The sequence below is a fragment of the Seriola dumerili genome, unplaced genomic scaffold, assembly GCF_002260705.1.
Source record: "Seriola dumerili isolate Sdu_G_001 unplaced genomic scaffold, Sdu_1.0 BDQW01000877.1, whole genome shotgun sequence".
NCBI lineage: Eukaryota > Metazoa > Chordata > Actinopteri > Carangiformes > Carangidae > Seriola > Seriola dumerili.
In genome coordinates, this window is record NW_019175132.1 from 1,259,673 (window position 1) to 1,278,007 (window position 18,335).

General features: G+C 42.6%; 1 protein-coding gene across 1 annotated transcript in view; it reads left to right on the forward strand.

Moving 5' to 3' along the window:
- Positions 1-595: 595 nt before the first annotated feature.
- The window catches only part of LOC111237500 (lysophosphatidic acid receptor 1), a 44,819-nt gene continuing 27,079 nt past the window's right edge, over positions 596-18,335 (forward strand). The window contains exon 1 of the mRNA XM_022766623.1: positions 596-977. The gene's annotated coding sequence lies outside the window, so the exon portion shown is untranslated. The remainder of the gene's footprint in view (positions 978-18,335) is intronic.

Below are 18,335 nucleotides of genomic sequence, written 5' to 3' on the forward strand. Positions count from 1 at the left end.
GGAAGGTTAATTGGTAAGGAATACAATATGTCTTTGAGTCCCTCAGTGTCAGTCTCACGCTCTCTTTTTTTCTCTCTGCCTTACTCCACCCCTCTCTCTCCCTTCCTGTCTCTCTCTTAACAAATTACTGAAAAAAAAAATGTGTTTCCAATTAGGCGCTGAGGGAAAAAAGAACAACTCTCAACTGCAGCACTACAAGAAATGTCTTTGGTAACACGGTATTTACATCTTCAAATGGATATTTTTACATAAACCAAGTGGAAAAATGTTAGTTGGGGTAATAAAAAAAAAGAGGTTTCACCTGTTTTCAGTGTTAAGATTATAGTAAAAAAAAAAAAAGACCTGAGGCTCTATGAAGATTATTTGCAGTGAAATTCGGCTTTTACAAAATAAGATGCTGCTCTGTATTTTGATGCTTTTGTCATCTTTTTAAAGTGTGTGTGTGTGTGTGCGTGCGTGTGTGCGTGTGTGCGTGTGTGTGTGTGTGTGTGTGTGTGTGCGCGTGTGTGTGTGAGCGCGTGACGTCATGTTCAGACAAAGGTCCCCTCCTGAAGAGTGTGTGTGGCAGTCGGTCGGTCAGTGAGAGAGAGAGAGGGAGCTTGGTGGAGCCGCACGGAGAGAGGCACGGAGACGCAGCAGAGCATAAGGGCGTCTTCATCGGAGGGGAAAAGAGAGATAAATAAAACAACTTAAAAAAAAGACACACACAGCGACATACTGGTGGGAAACAATCGGAAGAGATATTGCTTTGCTGCAGGGACATAAAATGAAAGGGTTACCTGGCTGTATTTTGGATTTGGAGTCTTGCATTACACCGCTGCGACTTTGACACAAGAGCTGCGCAGGCAGAGTCTCTAGGAGTTGTCTGTTGGAGGGATTTCAGGCACCACGGATCAAACTTGAGTTGGACATCCAGGAACCAGTCAGGGAGTAAGCTAAACTACCTACCTACTGCTCTCACTGAAAAGGAAGACGCTGTAAGTATTGCATTTATTTTCCAGCTCATTGACTGAATCTTTCTAAATTCCAAATTTGATCCATATTTTAAAAAGTTTTCTCTTTGGCTCACTTTAGCGCGTCCTCATGTGCAAGCACGATGTGGGCATCTTTACATAATCAAAGTGTACCTGCCACGTAGACGTGGCGAGAAAGCATTAGTTTCAGATAAAGGCTTTGATGGCATTAGCAGATGCCTGAACGCGCTGGGCGCACCGTTATGTCGACTGGAGACGCTCGGTCGTGCGCCCATAGGGGCTGAGACCGAGGACGCGGCTGGAATGAAGGACTTGTTGCGCCAGAGCTGGGCTCTTTATCAAACTCTGAGACTGGAGCAATATTTGTGGAAGGGAGTAAGAGGAAAAAAAAAACACAAGCGGGCGTTGGGTCTGGGAGTCAAAGTTTGACATCTGTCTTGATTTTTCACGCTGATCTGCATTCAGAGAATGTGTTTGGAATTTTCTTTAGAATTTCTTCATTGAGTCTGCCAGATGCACACCGACAATGCTAAACCTCACTTTCCTCACTTTCACTGAGCATGCAGATTGATAACCCAGAGAGTCAGATTTGAGCAGAGAGCATGGGGTTATGTGATTATTGCCTTTATGTGACAGAAATATAAAGACTTGAGTTGATGTTTCTCAAAGTAAAAAGTCAAAATTGGCAAAAATATTTCAACATCTCACATCAACTGTCCTATCATTCTTTTATCTGGGATACTTGATCCCTGCATCGAGTTCATGGAGTTCTGGCCAGGTGCTTTATGAATGATTACAGCCAAAGATACATCACGCAAACAGGTGGCGATTGTCTTTTTTTCAGTCACTTGAAATGTGCATGTGAAGAGGATAGTGTCCAGTGTAAGTTTAGCCTGCACAGAAATGTTTATGGGTTCATGGTGTGAATGAAACTGAAGTTGTGCATTGCGGATAAGAAAACCTCATTTGGCTCTTGTGGGGTGCATGGTGACTCTCAGTTTTTCTTCCCTAACTTGTGATGCTCGATGAAACCGTCCCAACATTTTGGCCCAAATTAGAATACATTAGCAACTACTGACCAGGCCGCTGTAAAACGGGGAGTTTGTGTCCCGCAGGGGAGAATTTCTGATCTCTCTGGAGACTCTTAGCATTTCATTCAAAGCAGGTCAGTTCTAAAATTGTCACTTGACCAACAATGAAACGTGATAGAATGAAACTAATTGAACAATAATCGAACAATGGTTTGATTGCTATGAAATTTGTAGTGTGTGTTTGCTGAAATGCTTCATAGAAGGTCTCATAAAGATGGCAGAAGTAAAGTCTCTCTACACCCTCACTGTGTAGAGTTAGCAGTGACAGACTCCAGCATAAGGGGAACTGATCACTCTAAACTTTGAGAAAACTGGAACAATTATAGCTAGAATACAAAAATAGATGATTTTGGTCCATTTTATTCATTGCATGATGCTTCCCTCATTGCTGCATTTAGAGCAAGTTCCTTGTTTACAAAGACAAACAAACAAATAAACAAAAACAAATGGCTGGAGCACCATGACATTTGCTCCGGGTAGTCATTATCCCAACAGGATCCTTGGTGATCTTTTTCAGTTGTTTTTTAACTGACTGTGAAACATATGCTCCTGATATGCTAACCTTTCCCTTTTGATGTCACCTAATTAATCTGGGGTTCAAATGGTAAGCATTTGTTTGTGTGTGTGTGTGTGTGTGTGTGTGTGTGTGTGTGTGTGTGTGTGTGTGTGTCTACTTGTGTATTCACAAGAGAGAGCATGGACACTGTTTACCCACCACCCACTGCCACAAACCTCAGGGGTTCTTTGATGGTATAGTGGCGTGTGAGGAGCATTTACACTTCTGTAGATAAATGAGCTCAGCGGCTTTCAGGCTGTTTTAATTACGGAATCCACATTTCTCAAATCATGCTTTCTCACACTGAATGAGTAACACTTGCTAACTGCTGACTCAATACAGCTTCTTTTTTTTCTCCTGGTGCATAAGGGAACTTTTGAACATTTTGAATTTTTGGGCCCATTTTCATCCGACTGTATGACCCCCTATGGAGTCAAATACATATTGACATTAAACCAGGCTGAGATAAATCCAGCTGGAGGTGGGATAGGGTAACCAGAGCACAGGGTCTTCAGTGTTTTCAGCTTGGGGCTAAAATTTTAACATTTAACCTTTCCACTTTAGACATGAAGAAATATTGTTGCTCTTTATTGGGGAAATTTCTCAGAAACAGGGCTGCAGCCCACTTGGTGTCCTGACCTTGGGTTTATTGAACCACAGCCAGTTTTTATTGCTTATAGATATTTCTTAATTCAGTCGTTCTTAGCCATTTGTTAAAAACACTTCAGGAATGTGCAAACAGCACATTTTAAAGACTGAAAGAAAATCAAATCTGAAGTGATACCTTACCTTAATAGTTACGACATGAGGGGATAAGTGAGAGATAGAAGAGAAGAGATGACAGGGAGAGACCGAGACACAAAAACTGTGTGGAAAAAATAAAAATGTTGCCTCCTGATGACTGCCTTCACATACAAAAGCAATCTGCAAGAGGCTGCACTGCTGTTAAATTTAATGAACTATATTTTACTTCATGTGCAGTCTTCCAAACTCTTATGTATCTTTAGATTTAGCCATTTGTCACCATGGATATGACACACCAGCTCTCCAGTTATGGGGACGGGATAGTTCTCAGGAGCTCGGTGGTTTCCTTAGAAACCAGACGGGCAATCAGTCCATAAAGTTCTGATTGATAGATTTCATCCAAACGTTAATCCACAACTACTGAGATGCTGAAAGGAAAGTTAAAAGGGATAAGCTGATGCTTCTGACCTCCAGCCTTCGCGGTAAACTAAACAAAACTCCCACAGCAAAGACTTATCGTCTCCCATGAAGATGACTGTTTTTATGTTTCCCTGCATGAGCTCTGACATCCGTCAAAAGAGAAAGTCCTTGAAACATCTGTGTTGTGATTACTGACAGCGCGATTTCTCCTCCCCCTCATCTAAGGACCCGCATTCCACCCATTCTTACTCCCAACGTCCACACTGCTCCCACATTCAAGCAGGTAGCAGAGTCACATTTTGTGAGCCATCAAATTCCTTTCATGTGCATGTGAACAGGGAATAGATTCAAGCAAAAGTCCTGCCCGTTCAAACAGCGCAAAGAATATTAAAGATACAGAAAACAGCTGTATTATCACCAGCATTATCGCTTTACATTTATATACGTGCTAATTTGTAAGGGGCTTCACAGTCAAACCACTTCCCTTTGCAGTATTGTTCCTCAGTTCCTGCAGCTCATGTGTCTGTGGACCACAGACCACTACCTCTTCTTCAACTAAAGAACTGACGTCTTAAAAACATAAAATAAGATAATGTTGCACCACAATGCATGTGTCCCTCATGAACCTCTGCTGCTGATCATACTTTTGGTTTGCAGTGAGTAGCGTCTTGAGTAACACAGGTCACACACAAAGTGGTCAGTCGCCAGTGTGCCAGAAAGGCTATACACTTGAATTACAATCAGTGATAGCCGGATCCTAAAAGCCTACCTGTCTGTAACTGTCCCTCTGACGCCTTATTATGTTTTTTGTTCTGTGCTATCATATACCTCTGGGTGGTCGACAGCAACTATTGTGAAGGTCTGGAAGGTCCACACTTGCACTCTTTAGACTGAACAGAGGAGGAGAAAGATAGTGCTGTGAAAAATCAATTTGTTTAAAACTGTGAGTACAACATGAGCTACCCACAGGGCTTCAAATCCACTGGAATCAATTAAAAAAAAAAAAAGATGGAGACCTCCTCTGCTCACATTGCCTTCTTTGTGATCACTGCCCAAAGAGACCAGAGCAGACATTGTTGAACCAGGAGACTGAAAAGTATTACATAGTAAAACATTCTGCATGTACCTATTGAAATATGGCTCTGTGGCCATTTCTGTTTTGGTGGAGGAAGTCTTTCTTCACAAAGTGTTTCCTGATAGCAATGATACAGAAAGGCGCTGTTATACAAAAATAGGGTGTAGCCTATATGCAAAGAACATCATGGCACAAAAGGGAGTGGAGTTTCTGCTCTATCACCGCAGTTCGGATGTACAGGCCTATATCATGGCCACTTGCTGCTGATCCGTTTGAGGTTTCCTGTATGATTGACATGACTCGACATTAAGTACTTCAGTCTGACTTCTTTTAACTGATGCCTTCGGCAGACTTGCTCCTCTTTTCTAGCATTTACGGGGGTTTTTTTTCACATAGTGTATATTAGCTGTGTGTTCTACTCAAGCATGAGATGCAAATATTCTCTTAAAACCCTCCTGTCTGTCATTTAACTGTCAGCTAATGTATAAATAAACTGTGGTTTTTTACAGGAAGCTGCCCATATCAGTTCGATGACAATACTGCCATTATGTGTGCGTGTGTGTGCATTTTATCATTATCTTTCAATATGGCCACTGTAAGTTGGAAGAGAAACTCACTGCTTCTGTATTGTTCCAGTGGTTGTCTCAGGGCATTTTCACACCTAAAGTTTGTTTGCTCTGGTCTGATACAGACGATGCATTTGTAAACTTGTAGCATTTCCCTCCTCGGTTTCGGTTTGCTTTCACACTGAGAAAAGATTCAAGCCAACCAAAAGGCTTCATTCCAAACGAGAGAATGAGGGCGAACGTTCAATCTGATAAATTATTGGTCAGATTGTCTGGCTAGAAGGAACGAAAGCAGAGAAAGAAAGAGAAAAGCAGACAGGCAGATACTGTTTCGGAAGTCTGTGAATGCTAGTCGACCACCATTTCCTCATGCAGACTCATGCCCACTGTCCACAATCATTAAAGTGTATATACGGCTGCACTGTTTGCCTTGCAGTAGCTGCCAGTGCAGTCCAATCCTGTAGCACCGTAGACACATCTCTTGGTGTAAAAAAAAAAAAAAAAAAACTCTACTTTGTAGAATGGTGACAGGTTTGTTCAGTTAAAATGACCAAAGAAAACTTCTGTAGTGTCTTTCCTGTGTAGCGTCCCAGGGATTCTGTTACCAAAAATTATCCAAATTGTCACATCTTAAGAAGAAGATAAAAAACAATATAAAATTATAGCCTAAACCCATGTACGTTAGACAACAGGATGTTGGTCAGAGTAACCAAACGGGCATATCAGCTGATGGTCACACTGTGAGCGAAGCATCTATGAACCACATGCAGTCAGAGCGGCCGCGATGTTTGAAATTTTCGAGAGCACAAGACACACACAGCCTCAGTGATGCAATATCAGACACTTGTGATTGGCGGGCGCTGGGTCGCATCAGCTGGTGAACCCCCCCATCCCCCCAACCCCTTCACTTCATGCTTCCATGCTGCCCTCCCATTTATCTCTGTCCTTGCAAAATCACTTTCTTCCTCTAGTTTTAATTGTGGTGTGTGTGTGTGTGTGTGTGTGTGTGTGTATGTGTGTATGTATGTGTGTGTGTGGAAGGACAGAAAGAGGAACGAAAATCTGCAAGAGTGAGGAAATTTTTCGCTACCCAGCAAAAATCCAGAATATCTGTGAATACTGTATCTGACACGCACTGCAGGTCAGTGCAATGTAACAGCACATAGCTTGTCAGATGCTAAAACCTAAAGTAAAGCCTACTATACCTGCGTAAAAGCACCTGTCGATGCTGACACTTGACAGTACTCTGTGTCCCATCTTCAGATTCCTGTCGCAGTTTCAGTGATACTTGCTGACTCATCTGTACTGAGCGTGCACTGATCTCTGTAAGTGTTTGGACAGTGACGCACGCTTTTGATTTGAAGTGAAACAATAACAATGAGATTGCGTTGCTGACATGCTACTTTAATTTGAGGATATTTATATTCACAGATGTGCTGTTAAGGCCACATTTTGTGCACATGTCTATAGAGTTCAAAAGAGCTGCTTGTTAAAAAGACGACATTTATGGAAAATGGCGCATTCTTCCAGCAAGAGGGAGGCAGAATATTCTGTAGTAAATATTAGTTAAATAGCGATGTTGTTACCTTAATAAAAAATAAATAAAAAATAAAAAAAACTCTTTTGGTAGAGGGCATCTTAATGTAAGAAAGTATTTAATTAGTTGCTTCAGTCATATAATACACTGGACAAGCTTTGAGCCATTAAAAGTAAGCAGGAGGCTGTAGGGAAACAGAAACAGAAAGGTACCTTTGAAACCCTTAAAGAAGAGTGCACACAACCTCAGACTGGGACGAATGTTTACCTTTCATCACAACAAAAAAAAAAAAAAAACTGAAGCGTACAGCCAAGAAGAGGCTTGAATGGGTTGGGGTAAGTCCTTGAATGGCCCGACCAAAGCCCGGACTTGAACCAGAGGAGACCAGAGGAGGGCGGTTCACAGAGCATTCAGTCTGACTGAGTTTGAGAGAGGGTCTGCCAGGAAGAATAGGAGAAACTGCCCGAATGCACAAAGCCTATAGATGACTAATTTGCTGCCAGAAGGTACTTCAACAAAGTACTGAATAAAAGCTCTGAGTACTTGTGTAAACCAGAGATTTCCGTTTTTGATTGTTGATAAATTTAATTTAATCCATTTTAAACTAATTATATAGCATATTAAGCATTTCTTATAATTAATTATAAAAGGCATGTCTTCTTTTTGTCTTCAGTCTGGTCTCCAGCTGGTGAAACATGCTAGGTGGGACTGGGGTCAGGTGACTGGGTTGGCCGGTCAAGAACATTCCAGTGCTTGGCCATAAAAGCCCCATGGTTGTTTTGTCCGTGTGTTAAAGGGCCACAAGTACACTGGTCACCCGTTACGGTTCTGGAGACCCTCAACCTTAAATTTAACCTCACAATCAGTGATTGATTTCGAATGCAATGTGCTGAAGTAGAGCCAGATATGTGCCACGTTCCACATGCGCCCCTGTTTTTCACAACACTAACTAGCTGTGTCCTTGGCTTTTCTATTTGCACATTCAAGGGTTTTAGATTATGCACAATGACGCATTTGCAACATTGTGATGTTTTTTTTTTTTTTTCTGCTGCTTTAAATACCTCTATGAAGTCTTGTGCATATTGTACACACCATCTGTCATATCACATGCAAGCATTTGTTTTCATTCAGAGCACAGAGTTAGTGATTTTGACAAGTATTCAGTGATGAATTAGCTTTCTGAGTCAAACCCTGAAATCTCTGCGGGCCGCACTGACGCAACTCCATATTGCATCTGAACTGCGGTGATGTAATCTGTGGGATATTGCCTCCAATAGTGTGATTTCATTACAGGATGGCTGAACACACCCAACAATAAACTGCAGAGAAACATGACACAGATGGCAGAGACTCATTATGTGGATCCAGTCTTTGTTAAATAGTTGGTTATCATTAAAAATGCACTAAAGTAATGGCCACATACTGAAAAAGTTCCCCCAGTTCCTCTTGTTTTTGCGTCATGTTGTGGTGTGGGAGGCCTTCGTTTGTAAAAGAAAACAGCAACATTTCACACAGGTATTCTTCCAGTTATGATTTTCAGTTCCTTGATGTCAGGTCATTCATTTTTCATTTTGAGGATGTACTATTTTTACATGTGTTAGTATACGTCTGCATGTTCATGTGCAAAAGTAAAAGTGTCAGTTTTTACAAAGTAATTTCCTTTAACACTATGAACACACTCAGACCCGGCCAAAAGCATTAGCAAATTAAGCACCTGCTTACGGCCTCCGTGGCCACCGGAGGGCCCTCGGGAGCACTTAAAAAGTCCCACAGGAGAACTTGAAGTGGTTTTTCTTTTCTTTGTGATATATCAATGATAATCATACAAAAACACTATACTATGTTAATGGGCTGGCTAGCTATTACGTAGCATTATCAATTCCGACCCTAATACTCAGCTGCAACTAATAAGATGAATAATGGGTGTGTTAGATTTACAATAGGTATGCGAATGATCAAGCATTGACAATAGTTAATAGTATTGGTGGTGACAAGGCGGTGGCGGGGGTCCCTTAAACCAAATTCTGCTCAGAGCCCCATACAGGCTTGGGCCGGCCCTGAACACGCACTGTCTTCATTCGTTTTACATGCAACAGCTGATGCGTCTCTAAAATGCCCTGGACACACTTTTGGTGCCATGCCCTTCTTCGCCCTGAAATTCCACTGAGAGAAGTGGTGAAAACCAGACACAATGATCACTCCCTTTTACAGGAGACCAGCATATACCACGGTTTGACTGACCGTGTGTTTATGTGTTGCCCAAAGTGAAAATAGAGCACGATATACAAATAAAACTGGGAGGAACTCATTAAAACATTCCTGTACGCCACCGCTAGTTGTCAAAATCTGCACGAATGCCACTAAGTTTAGGTGTGAAGTTGCATACATGTGCGCACGTGTGTTTGTGGCGCATGGCTTAATGCATCTCTAAAAGATTTCCAAGGGCTTCGATTCGTGGTTATATATGTATTTTTTTTCTTGTTTCTGGCATTTGGCCTGAAAACCTGCTGCACCAAAGCATGTGGAACAGATCACAGCTGAAAGACCTTAAAGCAAAGAAGCTTATTAGGGGGACGTTTACGAAATGAAATAGTATGTTACACTCCTCCGCAGATAATAACCCATGAGCTGGATTTCAGTTGTCACTCAGCTCTCCCGCGCCATGATCCCTGGAGGAATTTATAGCCAAATTAAAACGGCTTTTATATGTTATTTATGATTCTGGCTGTTATTCTGAAATAAAACATTGCTTCCAGTGGCTTTGGACTAACCAGAAGCCACTGTGAAAGCCACTCAGCCCCGTCTCCGCAGAGCTGTGTGTAATTTAGCAGCAACAAGTTAACTCCTTCTCCCCAGGGAATAAAAATTTTTTTTTGTTAGTGGACGTCCAAAGAGTAAAAGCTCCAGAAGCACTTCTGTTGCGATGAAATGCTTTCTGCTTAAAGCTCCTGTTTTGTGGTTTTTCCTTCATTGAAACATTTGAAATGCATTACTCTTTTTTATCGTCACCATCGCTTGACGGTGACGATGTATTTGGCTTTTCTACAGTAATTTTCTGGAAAGATTCCTCTGATACCCTATTCTATCGAAGTTAATGACGGAACATGTGTCAGCTTGGGGCCTCATGTGCTGCGACTGAAGTGCTTAAGTGTTTGGAGGGGTATCATCCACTGACGAGCCGTGAATCAGCCCGTCACGGCTACAGTCACACATGACTCAACACCACCTCTCAATCCAACCCTTGTCCCGAGCTCTGCCGGTCCGCAGCAACTGTTTGAGAGTATGTGCGAGTGTGAGGGTGTGTGTGGTTCATGTGCGCCTGCCCATGATGTTAAAGAGAAAGTTAGAGAATGAAAGCCTGTGTGTGTGTGTGTGTGTGTGTGTGTGCGTGTGTGTGTGCGTGTGTGTGTGTGTGTGTGTGCGTGTGTGTGTGTGCGTGTGTGTGTGTGTGTGTGTGTGTGAGACAGAGTGTTTGTGTGTATTCTGGGTTGTAGAAGTCCTGTTTCTCTGCTTTCTGGGGTGGGAGTACGGAAACAATGGGCACATTGTGTGGGGAGCTGGCAGAGAGGAGACGGGGGAGGTGGTGGAGAAGGAGGAGGTGGGGTGAGGTGGGGAGGAGAGGAGAGGAGGAGATGGGAGGGGAATGCTGAGGAAAAGGGAGATGACAGAAGATGAGGGAGGGAGAGAACATGTGGAATGAAGTTGGGGTGAGAGGAGTTAAAGAGCAGGAGCAATGGAAGGAAGGATAGGTCAGTGTGGAGAGGAGTTAAGGGGAGAGGAAAGGAGAGGAAAGGAAATGGGGAAGACAGAAAAAGGTGAGGAGGAGAGGTAAGAGAAAGAGAAGAGATCAGATGAAAACATGAGAGGAAGAAAAGGAGGGAATGGAGAAAAAAAGTTGTTGGTTGGGAAAAAAGTTTAGGATGCAAGGAAGCAATGTGGAGGGAGAGAGGAGCAATAAATCAGGAGAAACAGAGCAGAAAGTAGGGAAGGTTATTGGCTGGAAAAGAGATATACTGTATATATATATATATATATATAGGGGGAGAGGAGAGGTGGAAGAAGTGTTAAAAGTTAAAAGTTAAAAGTCTTCCCCGCTTCACTTGTCATACATAACATCCACGTTCCCACAACAGTGCCAAGTGGGAATTTGTGGATCAGTCTCACGTTCAAAATTGAAATCTTCGAATACGCTGCAACAGAACAGATGCAGAGAAAGTGGCTTTTTTTTTAGCCAATATGAGGTGATAGCCCTGACACCTCCGAACAAATGGAAAACCTTGATCCAGGACATCCATCAAAAATAACTGGACATTTCAGTCACCCAGTGGTTCATAAACCATGTTATGGGATGATGTAATGGGATGGGATGGCCAGATGATGTAATAAGCAAAGATGCTAAATATTAGCTAACTAATCTGAGGTATGGGCCTAAATCAGGCTAGTTTCACAGTAAAGCAGACTCTACAGACCGTTTCAGGGAACAGACTTCCACTTTCATGTTTCCTGCATCCCTCGTAACTCATTCATCAAAGTGCGGTTTTGAAAAATGCTGCACAGCACAACTCTGCAATATGGGTGATTTATTTTATATGCTGAAAATATTTATACGCCTTTAAAAGTCACGATCATGCCCCAGATGTGTGCAATGGAATCGTTCTTCAGTATGATAATGTATGTATAAGAAGCTCTTAGAAGCTTTGGGATGTTTTGAAATCTTTAAAGCTAGAGCCAAGAATATACCCCGTGATGCCATGCTGATGAACTGCAACTGAACTCCATTTCTTGGATAATAAAACATTAAAAATGTTTTTGTCTGTACTTTACAATCCAGCTGACCTTCATGTGTTTTTTTTTTTCCTTTTTTCTGAGCTCCCAAAGCCAGAAGATGTATTGTTTTCTCCATAAAAAGAGAAAATCCTAGATTCATCATGATAATTCCCTGTGAAACTGCACACCAGTGTGATCGCCTCGAGCTCTTTCATCTAGCAGAGAATGCATGTGTGAACTAAAATAATTCTATCCAGACTTTAACACACGACTGAGTTGTGGAGAGTCAGTGTCTTATGAGTTCCAGAGAAGCGGGAGGGAAACACTGTCTTTGGAAAATGATGTAGAATGTGGTCAAACTCATCTTTTAACTATCTATCTTTTTGTGGAATATATATCCATATATATCCATTCAATATATATATCATTATAGACTCCCAGATCAGGGAATGACCAGACATCTGCCTGACACACTTACAGTGTTCACTGAAACAGACTAAACTCTCTCTCTCAGTTTTGGAATAACATGTCAAAACTGAAATTCAGTGTTATTCCCCCTAAAGCGTTATTCCTCTCAGGTCTGTATTAACAATAGCAACCAGAAAGGTGAATGATGAATGGTTCAGAGACGGGGAACAGACTCTGCTCTGTTGAAGTTTATCTAACTTCTGTTCTGGCATCGACATGACTGGAGTCAGCCTGTCTCAGTAGGTGTTAGACCCATGTAAGACAACACAAAGGACATTCAGACCCACAGTACATTCACTCTTTCTTAAAACAAAGTACCATTTATTTTTAATTTATGTCTTAAAGTTATGATATTTATACAGGAAATGAAAAAGAAAATCAAAAAGGTTTAAGGGGAACCCATGTTATGATAGCTGGAGAGGTAGGGTGTGGTCTGCTGCTGATCTTAGACACGCCCCCAATCACCACGATTAGAGACGACTCCGTGCGTTCAGAAGGCGCACACAGTCTAACTGTCACCGTTACGCCGTTCTGGAGACCACCTCATTCACATTCTAACTCCACACCATCAGGTGCCATTGAATTTCCGAATCGCAATGTCGCTGCCGTACCGAGCCAGGATACCTGTGCCCACTGCCTTCCACATCGCGCCCCTGTTTCTTCAAACCTAACTCACGCTGTGCTCCTCTGGCTCTCTTCTATTTGCACGACACTTCAAGGGGGTGTTTCTAGATACTATGTGCACAACTGACGCCATTCTCGCAACACCCACCCATCTCGCGTAGCTACGCATTTCCCTCACTTATCCACCTTATATCATTTATCAATTTATTATAACCACCTGACTGAGCCACATATCAAACGCACGGATGGAGAAGAAAATAAACGACCAGGATACGTACGCGAGATGTATAGAGACGAGCATCGAGAGAGATCATATAAGTAACAGAGGGGGACAAGATAGATTGGTGCGCGAGAGAATCACAGCGACATTATTTATATAGCCGGAAGCGAGTTGTTTTGATTCAGTCGAGCACACAAGTAGTTTATATTTCTAATGTAGTCAGTTGATTGTATATTTTAGCTCGACAGTAAACTCTACCCTTGATATTATCTCCTTTCGTGTGTTGTGTCCTGCTACTGTGTGTACTTGTCTAATCTTTTCTCTCTCTCATTATTTGCATTTTCTGAACTGCGGTGATGGTAAAACATGACTGTTGGGATATTGCCTCCATAGTGTGATTTCAGTATCAGGATGGGGTCTGAACACACCCAACAATAAACTGCAGAGAACATGACAGGATGGCAGAAGCCACTCATTATGTGGATCAGTTTTGTTAAATGTTTGGTTATTCATTAAAATGCACTAAAAGTAATGGCACATACTGAAAATGGTGTCCCCCGCCAGTTCTCTTGTTTTTGGCGTCATGTTGTGGTGTGGGAGGCTTCTTTGTTGTAAAAAAACAGCAACCATTTTCACACAGGTACTCTTCCAGTTATGATTTTCAGTTCTCTTGATGTCAGGTCCATTCATTTTTCATTTTGAGCGATTAATGGTAGCACACGGGACAAGGTGTCTATTATTAGTCGCTCACACTGTGTATTGAGTATACATCGCCAGGTCTATCGTTCGAGCTATGTCGATTCGATTGAGACGACGTGCCAAAGGAAGGGACTGGTTCGAGGTGTGTTTGTGTATCATCTCTATAATAGTCCAGATAGGACTTTGACGCGACGAGTGCTGACTGATGCACTGTACATCGTTCCGAAGTATACGAAAGGAATGTTTTACTACATTGGGCGTCGGCCGATCGTGGCGAGTGAACCACTAATCGACCGCATGCGAGGTCACCGCAAAAGCAGAGCACATGGAGACTATTGAGAGCAGAGTGACGCGCTAGGCCGTAGCAGGTTATAAGCGAGACAGAGCGGCGGGATCGGGTAGCCCTTATGTCCTCGCTGAGGGAGATGGGCCCGTCGACCGAACAGGGTAGCACTTAAAAGGAGTCACCACAGGGAAACTTTTTGAAAGTGGTTTTCTCTTTTCTTTGTGATATATCTAATGATAATATACAAAAACCACTATAGACTATGTTAATGTGTGGCTAAGCTATTACGTAGCATTATCAAGTTCGACCCTAATACTACGGCTGCAACTAATAAGGATGAATAATGGGTGTGTATCGATTTACAATAGTACTGCGAATCGAATCACGCATTGACACTCGAGTTAATCAGTATTGTGGTGAACAAGGCGGTGAGCGGGCGTCCCTTAAAACAACTTCTGCTCAGCCAGCCCATCCACCAGCGCTTGGGCCCTGCGCCCTGAATCCCACTGTCTTCCTCTCCGCTTTCTACAGTCACCAGCCCTTGATGCGTCTCTAAATGCCCTCGGACACACTTTCTGCTGCATGCCTTCTTCGCCCTGAAATTCCACTGAGAGAAGAAGTGCGTGAAAACCAACACCCAATCCGCATCACAATCCCCTTGTTACCACGGAGACAGCCATATACATCCGGTTGCAAGCTCGACCGAGATCGCGTGTTTATGTGTTGCCCCAAACGTGAAAATCGAGCACGATATACACAATACAACCTTGGGAGGAACTCATTAAAAACATTCCTGTTCGCCACCCTAGTTGTCAAAAATCTGCAAACGAATGCCACTAAAGTTTACGGTGTGCAACGTTCGCATACATGTGCGCAACGTGTGTTTTTGTGGCACATGCTTAATGCATCTCTAAAAGATTTCCAACGCGGCTTACAATTCGTGTTATATATGTACTTTTTCTTCTCTTGTCTTTCTGGCATTTGGCCTTGAAAACGCTGCCTGCACACCAAGCATGTGGAACAGATGCACAGCTGAACAGCACCTTAAAGCAAAAGAAGCTTATTAGGGGGACGTTTACGAAATGAAATAGTATGTTACACCTCTCGACGATAATAACCCCAGAGGCTGGATTTCAGTTGTCATCTCAGCTCTCCCCGCGCCATGATCCCTGGAGGAATTATAGCCAAATTAAACCGGGCTTTTTAATATGTTATTTTATGATCCTGGCTGTTATTCTGAAATAAACATCTGCTTCAGTGGCTTTGGACTAACCAGAAGCCACTGTGAACGCCACTCAGCCCGCTCTCCGCAGAGCTGTGTGTAATTCTAGCAGCAAACAAGTTAACTCCTTCTCCCCAGGGAATAAAAATTTTTTTTTGTTAGTGGACGTCCAAAGAGTAAAAAGCTCCAGAAGCACTTCTGTTGCGATGAAATGCTTTCTGCTTAAAGCTCCTGTTTTGTGGTTTTTCCTTCATTGAACATTTGGAAATGCATTACTTCTTTTTATCGTCACAATCGCTTGACGGTGACGATGTATTTGGCTTTTCTACAGTAATTTTCTGGAAAGATTCCTCTGATACGCTATTCTATCGAAGTTAATGACGGAACATGTTGTCAGCTTGGGGCCTCATGTGCTGCGACTGAAGTGCTTAAGTGTTTTGGAGGGGTATCATCCACTGACGAGCTGAATCAGCCCGTCACGGCTACAGTCACACATGACTCAACACCACCCTCTCAATCCAACCTTGTCCAGAGCTCTGCCGGTCCGCAGCAACTGTTTGAGAGTATGGTGCGAGTGTGAGGGTGTGTGTGGTTCATGTGCGCACTGCCCATGATGTTAAGAGAAAGTTAGAGAATGAAAGCCTGTGTGTGGTGTGTGTGTGTGTGTGTGTGCGTGTGTGTGTGCGTGTTGTGGTGTTGTTGTGTGCGTGTGTGTGTTGCGTGTGTGTGTGTGTGTGTGGTGTGTGTGTGTGTGTGTGTGTGTGTGTGTGTGTGTGATGAGAGACAGAGTGTTTGTGTGTATTCTGGGTTGTAGAAGTCCTGTTTCTCTGCTTTCCTGGGGTGGGAGTACGGAAACAATGGGCACATTGTGTGGGGAGCTGGAGAGAGGAGACGGGGGAGGTGGTTGGAGAAGGGAGGAGGTGGGGTGAGGTGGGGAGGAGAGGAGAGGAGAGAGATCGGAGGAGGACATGCTGAGGAAAAGGGAAGATGACACAGAAGATGAGGAGGGAGAGAACATGGTGGAATGAAGTTGGGTGTGAGAGAAGTTAAAGAGCAGGAGCATTGGAAGGAAGCGATAGGTCAGTGTGGAGAGGAGTAAAGGGGAGAGGAAAGGAGAGAAGGAAATGGGGGAAGACAGAAAAGGTGAGGGGAGAGGTAAAGAGAAAGAGAAAGAGATCAGATGAAACAATGAGAGGAAGAGGAGGGAATGGAGAAAAAGTTGTTGGTTGGGAAAAAAGTTTAGGATGCAAGGAAGCAATGTGGAGGGAGAGAGGAGCAATAAATCAGGAGAAACAGAGCAGAAAAGTAGGGAAGTTATTGGCTGGAAAAGAGATATACTGTATATATATATATATATATATATATAGGGGGAGAGGGAGAGGTGGAGAGAAGGTGTGAAAAGTTAAAAGTCTTCCCGCTTCACTTGTCATCAATAACATCCACGTTCCCCACAACAGTGCCAAGTGGGAATTTGTGGATCAGTCTCACGTTCAAATTGAAATCTTCGAATACGCTGCAACAGAACAGATGCAGAGAAAGTGGCTTTTTTTTTAGCCAAATATGAGGTGATAGCCCTGACACCTCCGAACAAATGGAAACCTTGATCCAGGACAGTCCATCAAAAATTACTGGACATATTCAGGTCACCCAGTGGTTCATAAACCATGTTATGGGATAATGTAATGGGATGGGATGGCCCAGATGATGTTAATAAGCAAAGATGCTAAATATTAGCTAACTAATCGAGGTATGGGCCTAAATCAGGCTAGTCTTCACAGTAAAAGCAGAACCTCTACAGACCGTTCAGGAACAGACATTCCACTTTCATGTTTCCTGCATCCCTCGTAACTCATTCATCAAAGTGCGGTTTTGAAAAAAATGCTGCACACAGCACAGTCTAGCAATATGGGTGATTTATTTTATATTGCTGAAAATATTTATACGCCTTTAAAAAGTCACGATCATGCGCCCAGATGTTGTGCAATGGAATCGTTCTTCAGTATGATAATGTATGTATAAAGAAGCTCTTAGAAGCTTTGGGATGTTTTGGAAATCTTTAAAGCTAGAGCAAGAATATACCCGCCCGTGAATGCCATGCTGATGAACTGCAACTGAACTCCATTTCTTTGGATAAATAATAACATTAAAATGTTTTTGTCTGTCTTTACAATCCAGTCTGACCTTCATGTGTTTTTTTTTTTCCTTTTTTCTGAGCTCCCAAAGCCAGAAGATGTATTGTTTTCTCCCATAAAAAGAGAAAATCCTAGATTCCATCATGATAATTCCCTGTGAGAACTGCACACCAGTGTGATCGCCTCGAGCTCTTTCATCTAGCAGAGATGCATTGTGTGAACTAAAATAATTCTATCCAGACTTTAACAACACGACTGAGTTGTGGAGAGTCAGTGTCTTATGAAGTTCCCAGAGAAGCGGGAGGGAAACACTGTCCTTTTGGAAATGATGTAGAATGTGGTCAACTCATCTTTTAACTACATCTGGAATATATATCCATATATATCCATTCAATATATATATCATTATAGACTCCCAGATCAGGGAATGACCAGACATCTGCCTGACACACTTACAGTGTTCACTGAAACAGACTAAACTCTCTCTCTCAGTTTGGAATAACATGTCAAACTGAAATTCAGTGTATTCCCCCTAAAGCGTTATTCCTCTCAGGTCTGTATTAACAATAGCAACCAGAAAGGTGAATGATGAATGGTTCAGAGACGGGGAACAGACTCTTGCTCTGTTGAAGTTTATCTAACTTCTGTTCTGGCATCGACATGACTGGAGTCAGCCTGTGCTCAGTAGGTGTTAGAGCCATGTAAGACACACAAAGGACATTCAGACCACAGTACATTCACTCTTTCTTTAACAAAGATACCATTTATTTTTAATTTATGTTCTTAACAGTTATGATATTTATACAGGAAATGAAAAAGAAAATCAAAAAAGGTTTAAGGGGAACCATGTTATGAATAGCTGGAGAGGTAGGTGTGGTGGTCTTGCTGCTGATCTTAGATTAACACTAGATAGACATTTCCTGATCTGACCGCTCCCCCCACCCTCCCACCCCC